Source organism: Vulpes vulpes, chromosome 3 (genome assembly GCF_048418805.1).
Source record: "Vulpes vulpes isolate BD-2025 chromosome 3, VulVul3, whole genome shotgun sequence".
In the NCBI taxonomy this organism is placed as follows: Eukaryota; Metazoa; Chordata; class Mammalia; order Carnivora; family Canidae; genus Vulpes; species Vulpes vulpes.
This window is the reverse complement of record NC_132782.1, coordinates 133,664,309-133,678,352: the sequence shown is the minus strand read 5'-3', so window position 1 is coordinate 133,678,352 and position 14,044 is coordinate 133,664,309. Positions and strand designations below refer to the sequence as shown.

The 14,044-nt window shown below is 47.0% G+C and overlaps 1 protein-coding gene across 9 annotated transcripts in view; it reads left to right on the top strand.

Annotated features, from left to right (window-relative positions):
• Window positions 1–283: 283 nt before the first annotated feature.
• Window positions 284–14,044, top strand: part of LRRC8D (leucine rich repeat containing 8 VRAC subunit D) — a 113,256-nt gene continuing 99,495 nt past the window's right edge. Inside the window, exons 1-2 of one of the 9 annotated variants that reach the window (XM_072754663.1) lie at window positions 323–445; window positions 1,588–1,683. The gene's annotated coding sequence lies outside the window, so the exon portion shown is untranslated. Of the gene's footprint in view, window positions 446–706; window positions 1,083–1,450; window positions 1,684–14,044 lie in introns of those variants that run through there. The other 8 variants (XM_026004843.2, XM_072754662.1, XM_072754665.1 and 5 more) reach the window with 8 other exon arrangements.

Genomic DNA, 14,044 nt, shown 5'->3' with positions numbered 1-14,044 from the left:
CGCGCAGCCCCGTCGGGGAGCCGGGCCCGCGGCGGGCGCGGCCGGGCGGCGGGGAGAGCGGCCGCCGTCACATGCAGGCCCGGGCCCGCCCCATTGGCTGCGGCCGAGCCAGTCGCGGCGCTCGCTGGCTGCGGTTGGTCCCGGGGCCGCAGCGCCTGCACGGGCCCGGAGTCCATGTTACGCTTTGTCTAATTCCCCCCGTTACAGAGTCATGTGCTGCTGCTCCCGCCGCCGCCGCTGCCGCTGCCGCCGCCCGGGGTGCCCCGGCTCCTCCGCCGCGCTTCGAGGTGGCAGCCGCGGGCGGGGCCTCGGGAGCAGGGCCCAGGGCGCCGCGCGCCCCCCGGCGCGTCCCGGTGCAGCCGCCGCCCGCCGCAGGTGATGCCGCCGCCCCCCGCCTCGGCCTAAGCCGCGGCTCGGCGGCCCCGCTGCCCGGCTGCGCCCCCAGGTGGGTGCGCGCCCCCCGAGGCCGGGGCCGGGGTCCGGGCGCCAAGCGGGGGGGCCGCCCGCGGCCGAGGCGCGCCCCCATCCCGAGCGGAGGCTGCAGGGGGGGCTCCCGCCCGCGAGCATCGTGCGGCTCGGGCGGGGGGGGGCGGGGGGCGGGCCCGGGTGGGCTCCGCGGAGGCCTCCGGCGGGGTGCGCGGCGCCCGGCCCCCTGGCCCGCGGCCCGGAGCTGCGCCCTTTAACTTCTCCAGAAACGCCGCCCGCCGCCCGCCGCCCGCTTCCCGCGCCGGGCGGTGGGGCGGGGAGTGAGGCCCGCGCCCCGCCCCCCGCAGGTGCACCCGGGCCGCGCCGTCTCCGGGTTGGGTACCGGTATAATCCGCTTCCAGCTTGCTGGGAGGCGTGGGCGCTCGGGGACGGGGCTCCGCGCCGCTGCCGCCGGGGGCTTCGTTGGGGGCGATGCTGCTCATCGGAGGCTTGGCAGAGGCCTTCCTCCGAACGTCCCCCCTAATCTGGGGTATCCTTTAGGGATAAAGAAATTAGAGTTTTGGTCTCAGGGGGGCTGTTTTTGTTTTGTTTTGTTCGGTGTTTCTTAAAAAGCCAGCCCAGTGGAGAAGAGCTGCTGCAGGTTCGAGGGTGGTGAGGTAGGTCCCCGCTGTAGAGGAGGACGTGGGGATCTGCGGCCCCATCCGGGGCGCAGTGGGGGGGGGCGTGTGGCAAAAGGTGGGGGTCGTAGGGCATCAGGAAAGCGCAAACGCGAGGGTGAGAGGGAGCGAGCACTCCAGAGGGAGGCGGAACGATGGAGACCAGACTCCGGAGTCCTGGCCACCTGTGGGGCCCACCTGAGCTCCTCCAGGGCCCCCTTGGCTTTGCAGGTTTCCTCCTGCCCTCTTCCCAGACTTTGAAAAATATTTCTCGTTGAGCAAAGAAAGTGATGAGGACATATTTTAAAAGACACAGGAGTACAGGGAGAGGGGACTTCTGGAAACTTTCCTTAGCTTTGGTAATTCAGTTCCATTCTGGCGGTGTTTTTTGAGCACCTATTTTGTGTTCTGTGCTGGACCTCGCCGGGTGTCTGGCTGGACAAGGAATTCCTGTCTGCAGGTAATGGTGAGGGCCATTGACCTCATAGACCACCGGTACTTCCAGGTGCCAAGAATGACAGTGATTCAGACCTTCCCCACCAAAGCCTCTGGGACCTCTGCTTTTTACAGACCTGTGGGAAGAATCCTGCATCGTAACCAGGTAAATGAGGTCTTATGAGGCAACGTTTCTTTTTACTGTCCACAAATACTGACCAAACCCCTACCGTCAGCTAGGAAGGGATCGCGTTGTCTCTTCCCCTGTCTTCTACAACAGGTGACTAAAGCCCTGTGAAAATGCAAAAGCAAGAGGAAAGATCCTGAAATGAGTTAAAATAGGGATCCAGCAAAGTTGATCTGCAGTGCTTGATCTCTGTGGGTTATGCAGGGAGCCTCCCATAAAATGATTAGGTAATCCATGGAGCTAAAAAAAAAAAAAAATTCCAGATCTTGAGTTGGAATGGCTTACTTATATATTTGAACATTTTATCTTAGATTTGTCTCGTTTTTATTGAGGGTGTGTGACTGTACTTGTTGATTAGAACATTAGCAGGTGGAAGAGGAGAGTGTCCTTCAGTGACTCGGTCGCCCAGTCTCTTCCATTCCCATGTTGAGTGGTGTACGATGCAGCAGGTGAACCATATGGATTTTGGCTCCATATCTGCATCTTTTCCTCCTTGCTGAGGCTTACAGAATTTTTAAAAACTTGGTCAAAACGTGGCCTTTTCCTCTTACCTTTTATATTGTGCTGAGCTTTTTTGATTAATTTGACAAAATTTTGATGTGTGTGTCTGGTCCCATTAGCTAAATTGTCCTGGTAGCTGTATGACATGGAAGTTAGACTTGGTTCAATTCCAGTAGTGTAGATAGGTTGACACTGTGTATGAAGTCAAAGTTTTGTTGAAACTACGTACTCATGATCACATATGTTCTTGAAGTGGTAGTTGGTAAGGGATTTCATGTATTTTTCACGTGCAATTGGAGCTGATGTTTGACATTTTAAGAAACACCAAACAGTTATTTATTGAGTGCTAACAGCAGGCAGAGAACCAGAGTGGGTGCTGTGGTTCCTTAACGAGGAAGGAGAGGATTCTTGTACAAATAGAGGGCACGTAAGACAGTATAGGGGAAGACACCACCAAAAGCAAAGGGTTCTCTTTTTCTAGAAGGTCAAAGAATACTGAAATGGAAAGGGATTTTGGAGCCAGATGAGAATGTTGTGTGCTTTGGGAAAGAGGGAAGGGGCATGTATTAGGGGAAGCAGTGAGCTTTGTCACTAGTCAAAGATAGTAAATAGATTTGCCTGGCGGAGCAGAGAACATGACGGATGAAGGTAGGGGGAATCTAGTTAGTGGAAAACTTGAACCACAGGTCAGCGGCGTTAATCATTTGCCTCAAGAAGAGCAGCTCTCAACAAGGGGTAATTTTGCCTCCCAGCAAACATTTGGCAATGTCTGGAGACAATTTTTTTTTTTTTTTGGGTCATAGCTGGGAGGCAGGTGCTACGGACATGTAGTGGATAGAGACCAGGGATCCTGCCGAACATCCATCCTGCAATGCCCCGGACAGCCCCCACAACAAAGGATTATCCTGGCAAAAATGTCAGTAGTGCCAGGCTGGAGAAACCCTGCTCTAGACAGTAAACATAAAGGTCACTATGAAGTGAAGTCACATCTCCAAATAGGCCTTGAAGGAGGTGGTTCTTGACATGTGAGGAGGGATTCAAGGTGGGGAAGCCAATCTAGGTAGGAGACTTCTGTTCTGCTCAGGCCTGAAGTGATGAGGATCTGGGCAAAACCTAATCAGAAGGAAAGGGCATTTTTGAGAGATCATGGCAGATGAGCTAGCAGGGCAGTATAATATTAGGTAGATGAGGAATCACAGAATCAAAATTGGAATTTTAGAGAGAGCCTCGTCTAACTTCTTTAGTAAATTCTTAGACTTGCTAGACAGCCTCTATTTAAACACCCCCGGGAGCAGGGAACTCTGTACTCAGGAAGACATGCCATTGTATCTTTGGACTAGGTGTATGATTATTATTAGTGCTCAAGACTGCCTCCTGGCAACGTTGTTCATTGATTCTGTTCCTCTAGAACTTCCCACATTCACAGGACGGCCCTTTGCATTTGCAAAGACAGTATGATGTCTCCCTCCCCTCTTCTCAGTGCAAAAGAGTCCACTTCTTTTCATAATCCTGCATGGGACATGGTTTCTAGATGTTTTTAGTTTGTCAGCGTCTCTCACAGAGAGTAACAGTGTCTGGAATTGAATATGATGATTGAAATGTGTTCTGTCCAACAAAGAGTACAGTGGGACACCTGTTTCCTGAAACCAAGGCATAAGCCTCTATTTACTGTGAATTAAACTTACAAAACTGCCTTAAAAAAAAGCAGTGCCTAGCTAGCAAAGATTTATGTATAGGTTCCATCCAGTTAAACAGTCAGGACATCTAGATATTTGTTGTATGAGCTGCTGCATCCTTATATTCATCTGGCAGGTGTGTGTGTGTGTGTGTGTGTGTGTGTGTGTGAAAAAGAGAAAATGAATGGAAGTTGTTTGTTTTTGTCCCTCTTCAGACTATCCTATTTATTTTGGTCCAGTCTTCAGATTTTTTAGGTTGTTTTTTTTTTTTTAAAGGATTTTATTTGTTTATTCATGAGAGACACAGAGAGATAGAGGGAGAAGCAGGCTCCTCGTGGGAAGCCCGATGTGGGACTCGACCTAGGACCTGCGATGCTCAACCACTGAGCCACCCAGGCATCCCAGTATTTTTTAGATTTTAAAATCTTGCTTCTGCCTTCCAATCCTATGAGAGAGGAGTACAGGATGACTTTACCAAAAGCTTTGTAGCCACTTGTATTAATACTACATGCAACTCAGTGGTTTGGCACTGTTAGTCCTATTCCAGAGCTGGGGTGCTGAGTGATGAAGGTGAATTCCAGGGGTTGATTGACCTTTAGTTTAGGGGCTTCTGAGAAATCTGTGTTTGTGGTCAGACTACATTGCATTTAGTTTTTGCAAATGTTTGCACCTGAAATGCCCTTTTGAAATTATTTGAGTCTGTTGCAAGCTTCTGAAATCTGTACTCCATCCTCTGGGGTCGTTGTAATTCTGTTCAGACATCTGGAAGAGAATTTCTAATGTTCTGTGCAAATCTGAAGCTTGCCAGATCAGAGTTGCTTTTGAAATTTGTAAAGAAGTAAATAGAATAACTGATACTGAAAAAACACGTATGAACTTGGTTCCCACTCAGGCTAAGCTTTTTTTTCCTTTTCTTTTTATTAGTACACTCCAAATTTTTCATTAGTGACAGCTTTACATTTGGGGAAGGAGAGAGGATTGGAGCTTAGAAACAGGCCTTTTCCCCAGAACTGGGGTTTAGCCTGTCATCAGTGTAATTTCATACTTACCAGATTTCACAAGTCATCTCTGAAATGACATCAGGAAATCACCATGCTCAGATGTCTTTTGAAGCAGGCAGTTCTCTAAATGTTCTAGATCTATCCAACAAACTAGATTTAAATAAATTACTTGGTTGAAGTGGTGGCCATCCAAAGTCGTTGAGAGTGCTAGAACAGAATTCCAGATCTCATAGCAAATGTGTGCAGCCTGTTTGTAATGAATGTCCCTTGTGCCCCGATCCCCTGCTGGTATGTTGTCTGTCCAGATGGTCAGTCTGTTTGCTCTCCCTTCCGTTCTGGTCCACATGGGAACCTTGTTCCTGTCCTCGGAGATGAGGGATATTCCGGAGAGAAGAAGGGATGTTTTGTGAAGGTGTAGGAGATTTCTTTAGAGGGAAAATATTTGAAAACCCTTAGATACTGTCCTTTTGTACTTTCAAGGGCTATATCAAACTTGAAGTCCCCTTGGAATTAGGGATGTGATGTGCCAATTGAGTAGAAATGTAGAATTTTATAGATGGAAGGTATCAACACTCGAATTTTAGAGATGAGAAAATCGAGGCCCGGGTGGTGCTGTGACCAGCTATAGCTTACCCGTGAAGTGACATAGCAGGCACTAGAATTTACCTGCCTTAAAGACCACAAATAAAGGCTAAGGATAAAAAGATTTCTCCTCTGCTTGGAGGTGTGTAAACAGTGGGTCCCTCAGGCCTTATTTACATAATTGATCCAAAAGAAGGAGCACACAGTGGAATTTCTAGGTTTACAGTTGACAGCAAGCTCTTCTGAATTATGAAATAACTAACCAATGGGGATTTACTCCAGGGAAACCGTATTAGGGTATGTGAGTCATCAGAAGATTTGCAGGTGAGTTTCTCTGTGGGCACTGTGAGGTCAGATAATGTTTTGGTGGCAAAACCCAGGAAAAGACTTCGAAAACACTTTCACAGTGTTGTCCCAGCTTGCTCGCGGAGATTAAAAAAGACAGGAAATGCTAAGCTCCATCAAAAAGATTTTGGAAAAAAAAAGATTTTAGAAACAAAACAGAAGACAGTCTTATTTGAGTTTCCATTGTGCTTTGTTCAAAGCTTGGGCACTTGGCTTTAGGAAAGGCACTGGAGCGGGAACAACCAATGTAACGGTACCTAGAAGATGTAGACATTCCTGCTAGAATGGAAGCTCCACCAGGACAGTGCCTTGCCCATCTGTTTTTCTGATAAAAAAATATTGGGATTTTTAGTATCTGGAAAGAAGACTGGGAGATGTTATTGAAGCCTGTGAAACCCCTAGGATAAGGAAAGAGGAACCTGGAATGTTCACCTAATCCCAGGAGGCCTCAATGTGGTACTTCAGTTGCCAGCTTCCTTGTCTCCTGCTCCAGGACTCTGTTAGTGCGGTGAGGGCAGGGAGGTATCTGTCTTGGTCTCTGCTGATTGTCCAGTGCCGCCTCTGGGGCAGGCCCTCCATCCACGTTTGTCCCCTGCAGGAATGCCTGAAGAGGTATACCTTAAAGCTTTGCAATACATAAATTCAGGATGAAGGCAAAAATACATGGCACCAGCTTTTCTCAACCCTGGCTATCATCTGAGTCAGTCTGGGGAATATTTCAAAGTTACTTGAGCCCTATGTATTGAATCAAAATCTCTGGGAGTGGAGTTTCATTTTGAAAAGAGCTCTCCCCACCCCCAAGTGATCCCATATGTACAGCCGAGACTGGGAACTCTATCTTACATGGCAGTACACGAAGGCTGGATACTCTCGAAAGGTTTTGAAACATTCCTGGCTGACAGGCTCACAATTTGTTACTAAGACAAACAAGGGGCTTTAAGGATACATCTGTATCCTTGGAAGGTGATGACCAAGGCACTGGATGGTTCACGGTATGGCCCCTGGTGCCTCCATGAGGTGTTGGGTCCTGGGCTTGATGGCATGATGGGGCCAACTGGAAGTCCATTCCTGAGCAGTTGTTTTCCAGAGGGGGTCCGTGGTGATGGTGGCTCCAGCCTCAGGGGAAAGAAAAGAAGGCAGGCAGTGCAGCAGGCTTTTTGGTTTTGATTTTTAATGCTGAGTTTATTCAGTTTAAAAGGCCTTTTTTTAAAAAAAAAATCTTGAGTTCTTTCTATTTTGAGGTGTTCTTTTTTTTTTTTTTTTTTTTTAAATCTCGTGAAGGATGGTAATGGTTTGGTTTTTCGGGTCATTTCTTGGTCACCTAAGCCCTGACAGTTTTATGACACTCTTCCTTTCAAATTGTACTAGTTTGACATCAAGTCTGGGTATTACTACTGCTCTGAGGTTTTCAAGATGTCCGTATCCTCCTGTGGACACCTGCTGCTGGGGAAGGTTCACAAATGTCAATGTTAGATTCCATTATGAACATTTCTTAAAACCCTTTTTACTTTCCTCTTCTGCTTACTGGTAATAGTTAGGAACATTGCCAGAGAAGGCTTCACTTCCCCAGCAACCCATAAATTCCATTGCTAAATCTCAGCGTCAACAGATCACCATCACTGCAATGAATTCTACAAAGCAGGGAGAAGAAAGGAAGTGCAAGACAGCCCTTCTCTCAGAAGGACATTGATCCCCAGAGAGCTGCCTTTCCAGATCTCATGCAAGGGAGACAGGACAGATTCATGCCCATCACAGTTTATATGAAGTACCATCAGTCAAAATTCTCATCACTGATTGTTCCAAGCTCAGTTCTAAGAAGTATTGGAAAATCAAAATTCTTTGGAGAATCGTCTCTGTGATGCTACCCTACTGAATAGGCTTTTAAAATCAATTTATTTATTATCAGATATAGCTAATTTTTTAGCTACTCCCACCTTGCAGATGAGGTCATGAGGCTTGAGAGGTTATGTGATTTGCAATAAATAAATAAATAAATAAATAAATAAATAAATAAATAAAACAAATAAAAAACACCCCCCCCCAAAAAAAAAACCCCAGGGGTGGTGGAGGTAGAATTTGAAACTACTCTTGTTATTTCAAAGCCATTCTCTTATCCACTGTTCTCATTTCTCTTGTATTTCTTTGTATTCATTTTATAATGCCTATTAATATTCTTGCCAAAAAGACAAAAAAGAGAATGGAGTTTTGAGGTGTAAAGGGACCTTACAGCTTGTCTGGGTCATGCTCCTCGTTCAAGGATCAGATCTGAACTGTGGGAACACAAGCTGTGAAGAGGAGAGCTGGTCATGGCACCTGGGTCTTCTGGCTTCCAGGCCAGTGTTCTTGCCGGCGCACAGAGTTTTAGAAAATACCATCCAAAATAACACCACTGGAGTGTAAGTTTGTCCTATATTTGAGAGGATATTTTAAAATCACTTGCTTTGGTGACTTCTCTGTTGGCGATGGAGTGCCACTTGTAGTAGTATACATTAAGCACCCTCCTCCTCAGGAGAGGTGACCTTACAGTGACTGCCACACACAAATACACACAGATGTAGCTCAGGTTTGTATGGTGTTACATCCAGGTGCTTGCTGAATAAATGCTATAAGCAAACATATGCAATAAATAATCCTATCCATATCCTGTAAATAAACAGTGAGTCAATCGATATCCGTGTATCTGGATCACCTATTTATACTCTATTTGTAGATTTATTCCCCTCAAGGATGATCATTTGAGTGAATTCATTCTGTTAGAATTTCTACTTTAATGGTTTTATTTTTCATACTAACATTCAGCCAATAACAGAGGATAATTTAGGAGATGGTCTGCAGTGTTAACAGCTTGCATGGATGCACCCCCATCCCATGCACATGCATACAGAGAGGGAGGGAAAGGCAGAGGGAGGGACACTTTTCTCTCTCTTTAACCTGGTTCTTTTCAGGTATCTTTCTATTATCATACATTTTCCTTTTCTCTTAATTCTTATAAATTATTTGTAGGTGGCAAATTGTGTACAAAACTGAAAGTCTGTAATTGTAGCTTTTGCAGGAACTAGAGGGAGTGAGTGATAAAGTTGGAGGCCCACTCTGCCTTGGGGTCTCAAGCAAATGTCAAGCGCTGCCTGAAGCCAGCCTCCCGGAAGATGATTTGTGGCAGCAGGTCCTTAGCCTCAGGGTGGGGTGATCAGGAGGGAGTGGGATGGATCTGGGCTGAACCAGAAAATGCAGGTCTGTCAAAAGGGGCTGTTTAGCTTGATCTGTTCAGCAGCCAATTGTTGCCATATGGGAATGTGGGCAAGTCTTGCCAGATCTTCTGATTTTTCACTGTAAGCCAGAAATCTGGATTATTACTTTAAAATCTCCTGATTTTAAAAGATTGGCTAACTCAACATTTTAAATAAGTACTTCCTGTAGACCAAACAAAATGGCTTTGTGGGCTGGATACAGCCTGCATGCCTAGGCCCTTAGAGATAGATGGCCTTAGTGGCCGGATAAACAGAACAAAAGTACGATACACTTTGACAAATGAGTTGAAGTGGGAAACAACCCAAAACTTGATTTCATGGTTTTGTGCCCCCCACCCCAAAGCAGAAAATCAACAACAACAAAACCCTCAAAACCCCATGATGGTAAAGTAACAGTTTCTGCCCTTTAAATGTGTTATGTTGTATCTGGAGTGAATGCATTTGAAGGGTTGTCTTGCTTGAGGAGTAGTGATTCAGGGAGAACTATGTAGTTTGTGAATTAAGTGGCCAGGTGAAGATGACACGGGTCTCGGGGTAGAGGGGGGCAGGTGGCCCAGGGGTAGAGAATGAGGGGTAAGGCCATTTGGAGGTGAAGAAAGAGATCATCTACCCCCACCCCCCCCCACCCCCAGGATAGGGGAAGAGGAGCATTTATTTAGATCTTAAAATCGATTTGGGAATCCTAGAGAAGAGTCCTTACAGGAGAAAGGGAAAACTATGACCCGATAAACATTTAGGAGCAGCGTGGCATCTCCGAGTGCCAGGACCTTGCCCCTCCCAGCGTGTGCGCCTGTGTTGTGGCTTCGCAGGCAAGTTGGAGTGGGAAGGACAGAGACGGCTGGGCCTGGAGCAGGAGCCCTGGAGCCGGAGCAGCGGCAGCCGGGAGAGCTGGCGCTGTTGGAGGGCAAAGGGCAGCGTGGCCCAGGGGGTCGCCGGCAGCCCCCAGCTCCCCATGCCTCCACCCTGCCGGGGAGGCTGGCTGCTCGCTCGACTTGGAGCAACTCCCCCCCCCCCCCAGCCCCTTTGGGTGAAGGCAGCGGCAGGCGACAGCATCTGCCTGTCCCAGCTCCCAAGCAGAGCCTGCCATCCGCTCCCTGGGAGATGCTCTGCCCCAGGAGAGGTGGGACCGAGCAACCTCCAGCTGAGCCCAGCCTGGACTCCTGGCTGGACAGCGGATCTTTAAGAGCATTGTTCTCTTAATATCCCAAGTATCGCACATTGTTCCTGGAATTTCAGCTTTTTCTGGGAAAGAAATCTTTTGATTCATCAGCAGGTTTTATTCCAGTCCCTAGGACTGTCATCCCTGTGTGAGCTGAACTGTGTCCTTCTCAGCTGGCCTGACTTTAGATTTTTAGCACTTTGGTTGCCTTCAGAATAAAAAACGCATTTAAAAAGGTACCCCCCGCCCTTCCACCCTGCATTAGTTAGTTTAATGCAATGAAGGTCTTTTTTTTTTTCTTTTTTTTTTTTTTCTTCTCATTATGGAAGCCAGTCTGTGGTATTGAGAGAATGGGTGCAGGTTTCCTTGCACTATGGCTGGGAAGAATTCTTCAGATTCCACAGTTTGTTCTTCCAGGGTCTCTAGTTCACAGATGGAAATCCTGGAAGATTCTATCAGGAAGTGAAATTTATAAATACTCTTTGTGCTGGTTTGGGGGATTAGCAAATTGTACAAGAAGTCTCCTTGAACCTTCGTATAAAATACACTTTAAAAAGAACACAATCTTAGAGACCGATTCTATCCTGGAAATAATACTAGGAAACATTTATGTAGTACTCACATGCGACTGTCACTGTTTGGGGCCCTTTGCATGGAGGAGCTCATTTGCTCCTCACAACGCCCCCCCCCTTCCCGCTGCCCCATGTAGCCCAGGACACTGGCTGCACCTCCCCATGACTGCGAGCAGTTGAGGGACTCAGGGCCAGGCACTGGCAGTGACAGAGCAGTGATGAGAACCCAGGCCCTCGTGGCTTTAGGATCGGTGCTTTCGAGGACTGCATTATTGCCTCTTGCATTCTTTCACAGATTTGCTTTAGAAACTTTTGCTGGGGCACCTGGGTAGCTCAGGGTTGAGCATCTTCCTTCGGCTCAGGGTGTCATCCCAAGGTCCTGGGATCGAGTCCCGTATTGGGCTCCCTGCAGGGAGCCTGCTTCTCCCTCTATGTCTCTCTCTCTGTGCCTCTCTCTCTCTCTCTCTCTGTGTGTTTCTCATGAATAAATAAATAAAATCTTAAGAAAAAAGAGAGAGAAACTCTTTTGCTTCTCACATTACCTCGGCTTTAAACTCAGGCCCAAGATTGGATTTGAAAAGAGAGTGAAAATGTTGTTCCATCCCCAATCACTCCTCCCCAAACCAAATGAGTCGTCAGGAAACAGTTTCCATCTAGAAACAGAAAGCTGCAGATCTTCCTGGAACAGCGTGCTAGCATCCTGCCCAGATCATCCTCAGGGCTGCCACTGGGGCCTTGCTGCTGTGACAGCCCTCACTCTTGGCACGAGAATTGTTTTTAAGAGCACAAAAAGTATTTTACCTTTACCTTTACAACTAGAGTCTTTGGAGTGCTTCCGAGAACATTCTGAAAACAGTTTTTCACACTTCATATAAGGCAGGGGAGGACCATAGATCTGGAGCCTGAGGACTACTTGAGATCTGGTGTTGGCCCTTACTTCTACTGACTGTGTGACCTTGGATTTACTTCACGGTGGAGTTCATTGGGTTTCATCCCCATGGGAAGGATGGAGAGGATACTAACAGCACCATGCCTGGTTTGGTGAAGATCAGGTGCTATTACACAGGACAGTCATTTGTCGTCAACAGGAGCCATGGGTGTTAGGCAGTGAGGGGACCAGCGTGTCCTTTGTGAATCGTGGAAGTCATTGTCCATGGGTGAGCGGTGAGGTGGAGGCTTGGGAGCACTTGGGAAGGTTTGTGTTGATTTGAACTTCTTTCCTTTCCTGTTCGCTCCCTACCTGTGTTATAGTATGGACGATCGTGTGGGTGTCAGCTCCGTTTCTGGCCCAAGCTCCTCTTCCTTGGCCTTCCCCCCTCCTACTTGGGCTCGCCTCCAGTCTGCCTACAAAGTGCTGTTTGTTGTCCGAGTGAAGCAGGCGATTCTCTGGGCAGCGACACTGTGGCTGCAGGCAGTTACTGTAGTTCAAAGCGAAAAGTCAAGCTGGGGTAGGAGGGACACTGACAGGGCTTGTTCGTTAGAATCTTGTACAATGATGTTTGAAGGAAAGAAAAGGGAGTAAGAGATGACTTATCAATAGAAATATTATGAAATACCCTTCATAACAGAACAAAATTGGGTAAGGAGAAAGGGGCATTAAGAAATCACTGCTTATTCGTTTGAGAGCCAGTGCTTATTTTTTTTTTCTTTTTGAGTGAAAGCAAATGCTTTTTGAGCACCATGTCCTGCAGTCCAGTCTAGTAGCAGAGGAAACAAAAATTAATAATAAAAATAATAAGCTGTCATCTTGGTGAATTTTTAGGTGGGTCCATATGGAGCCAAACATTTTTCATGCTTTATCTTCATTTCGTTCAGGAAGGTGGGTATCATTTGTTGCTATCCCATTTCAGAGATCACAAAATTGAGGCTCAGTATGTTTAAATAACCTACCAAGGATTACAACTCTAGTCACTACCTTGGAAGAACTACACTTTGAACCTGGATCTGTAAAACATGAGTTACATATGCCCTTGCTTTCACGGGGAAGACTGGCATGTGAACAGTTCAGGATAATTCACGCAGTGTATGGTAACTCGTACATGAGCTACATTTTTAGACATTTGCTCAGAGGAAGGAGAGACTGATTTTTGACCGGAAAGGTCAGCGAAGATGTCACACACACAAAACTATTTCAGAAAAGTAATTTGAACAGAGCCTTTAAAAGATGTGAAAGATGGTGTCTGGTAGAGAAAGGGAGGAAGACCAAGGGGACTCTGGGGCAGCAAAGTGTGGAGACGTAAAAGAAATACATAATGTGTTTGGGGATTGGTGCTGTGCAGATTGTGAGGGATGTGGGAAGAAGCAGTTTGGGACAATTACACTAGAGTGTCCTGCTAGGGAACTTGGACTTCATTCCATTGCCTTGGAGGATTATTCCACTAAAGGTTCATGAGAAGAGACGTTATTTGCTCCGATCTCTGACTTCAGCAATTCTGGTGGTGGAGTGAAGAGAGTATCAGAATATCTGCAGCAGAGGTTCCTAGTCAGGCTGCACCTGAGGGTCCCCTGGGAGTTCCCTAAATGGACTGATGAACACCCTCACCCCCAGCAGTGATTGTGATGGTATGGATCTAGGGTGGGGCCTGGCCTGGATGATTGTGTTGAAAAGGTCCTACAGGTGCTTCTGAATGCAGTCAGATCAAGGAACAGGTCCTGTGGGCATTAGGACATTGGGTCCAGTGGTCTGGGCAGAGCCTAATTGTGGGTTTGTCATGATGTCGCTAATTTCTATTTTAATTTTTTTTAGTTTTTAGTTTTTTATTTTTTATAAGGATTTTATTTACGAGAGAGAGAGAGAGAGAGAGAGAGAGAGAGAATGCACAAGCAAGGGGAGTGGCAGGCAGAGGGAGAGGGAGAAGCAGGCTGCCCATCCATAGAGCCGGGAGCCTGATGTGTGACCCCAGTCCCAGCACCCTGGGATTGTGACCCGAGCCGAAGGCATATGTGTAATCGACTGAGCCACCCAGGCCCTGTGTGGATAATTTTTTTTTTCCTGTGTGGACAATTTTTAAACCATGGGATGGGGCCAATAATCAATACTTGAGGAAGATCTGTCTATATGCTCTATAAATATTAAATGACAATTTCAGAACATGGTCTAAAATGTAGTAACGTGGCTCTTAACTTTACGCCTTTGTGTTAAACTTGCCTTTTTTTTTCTTTATTTGAAGGAAATGGAATATGTAGGATTTCCTTGGTGACTGTTCATCGACAGTTTCTCAGAGCATGAGTTCTGGAGTCCACTGCCTGGGGCAGG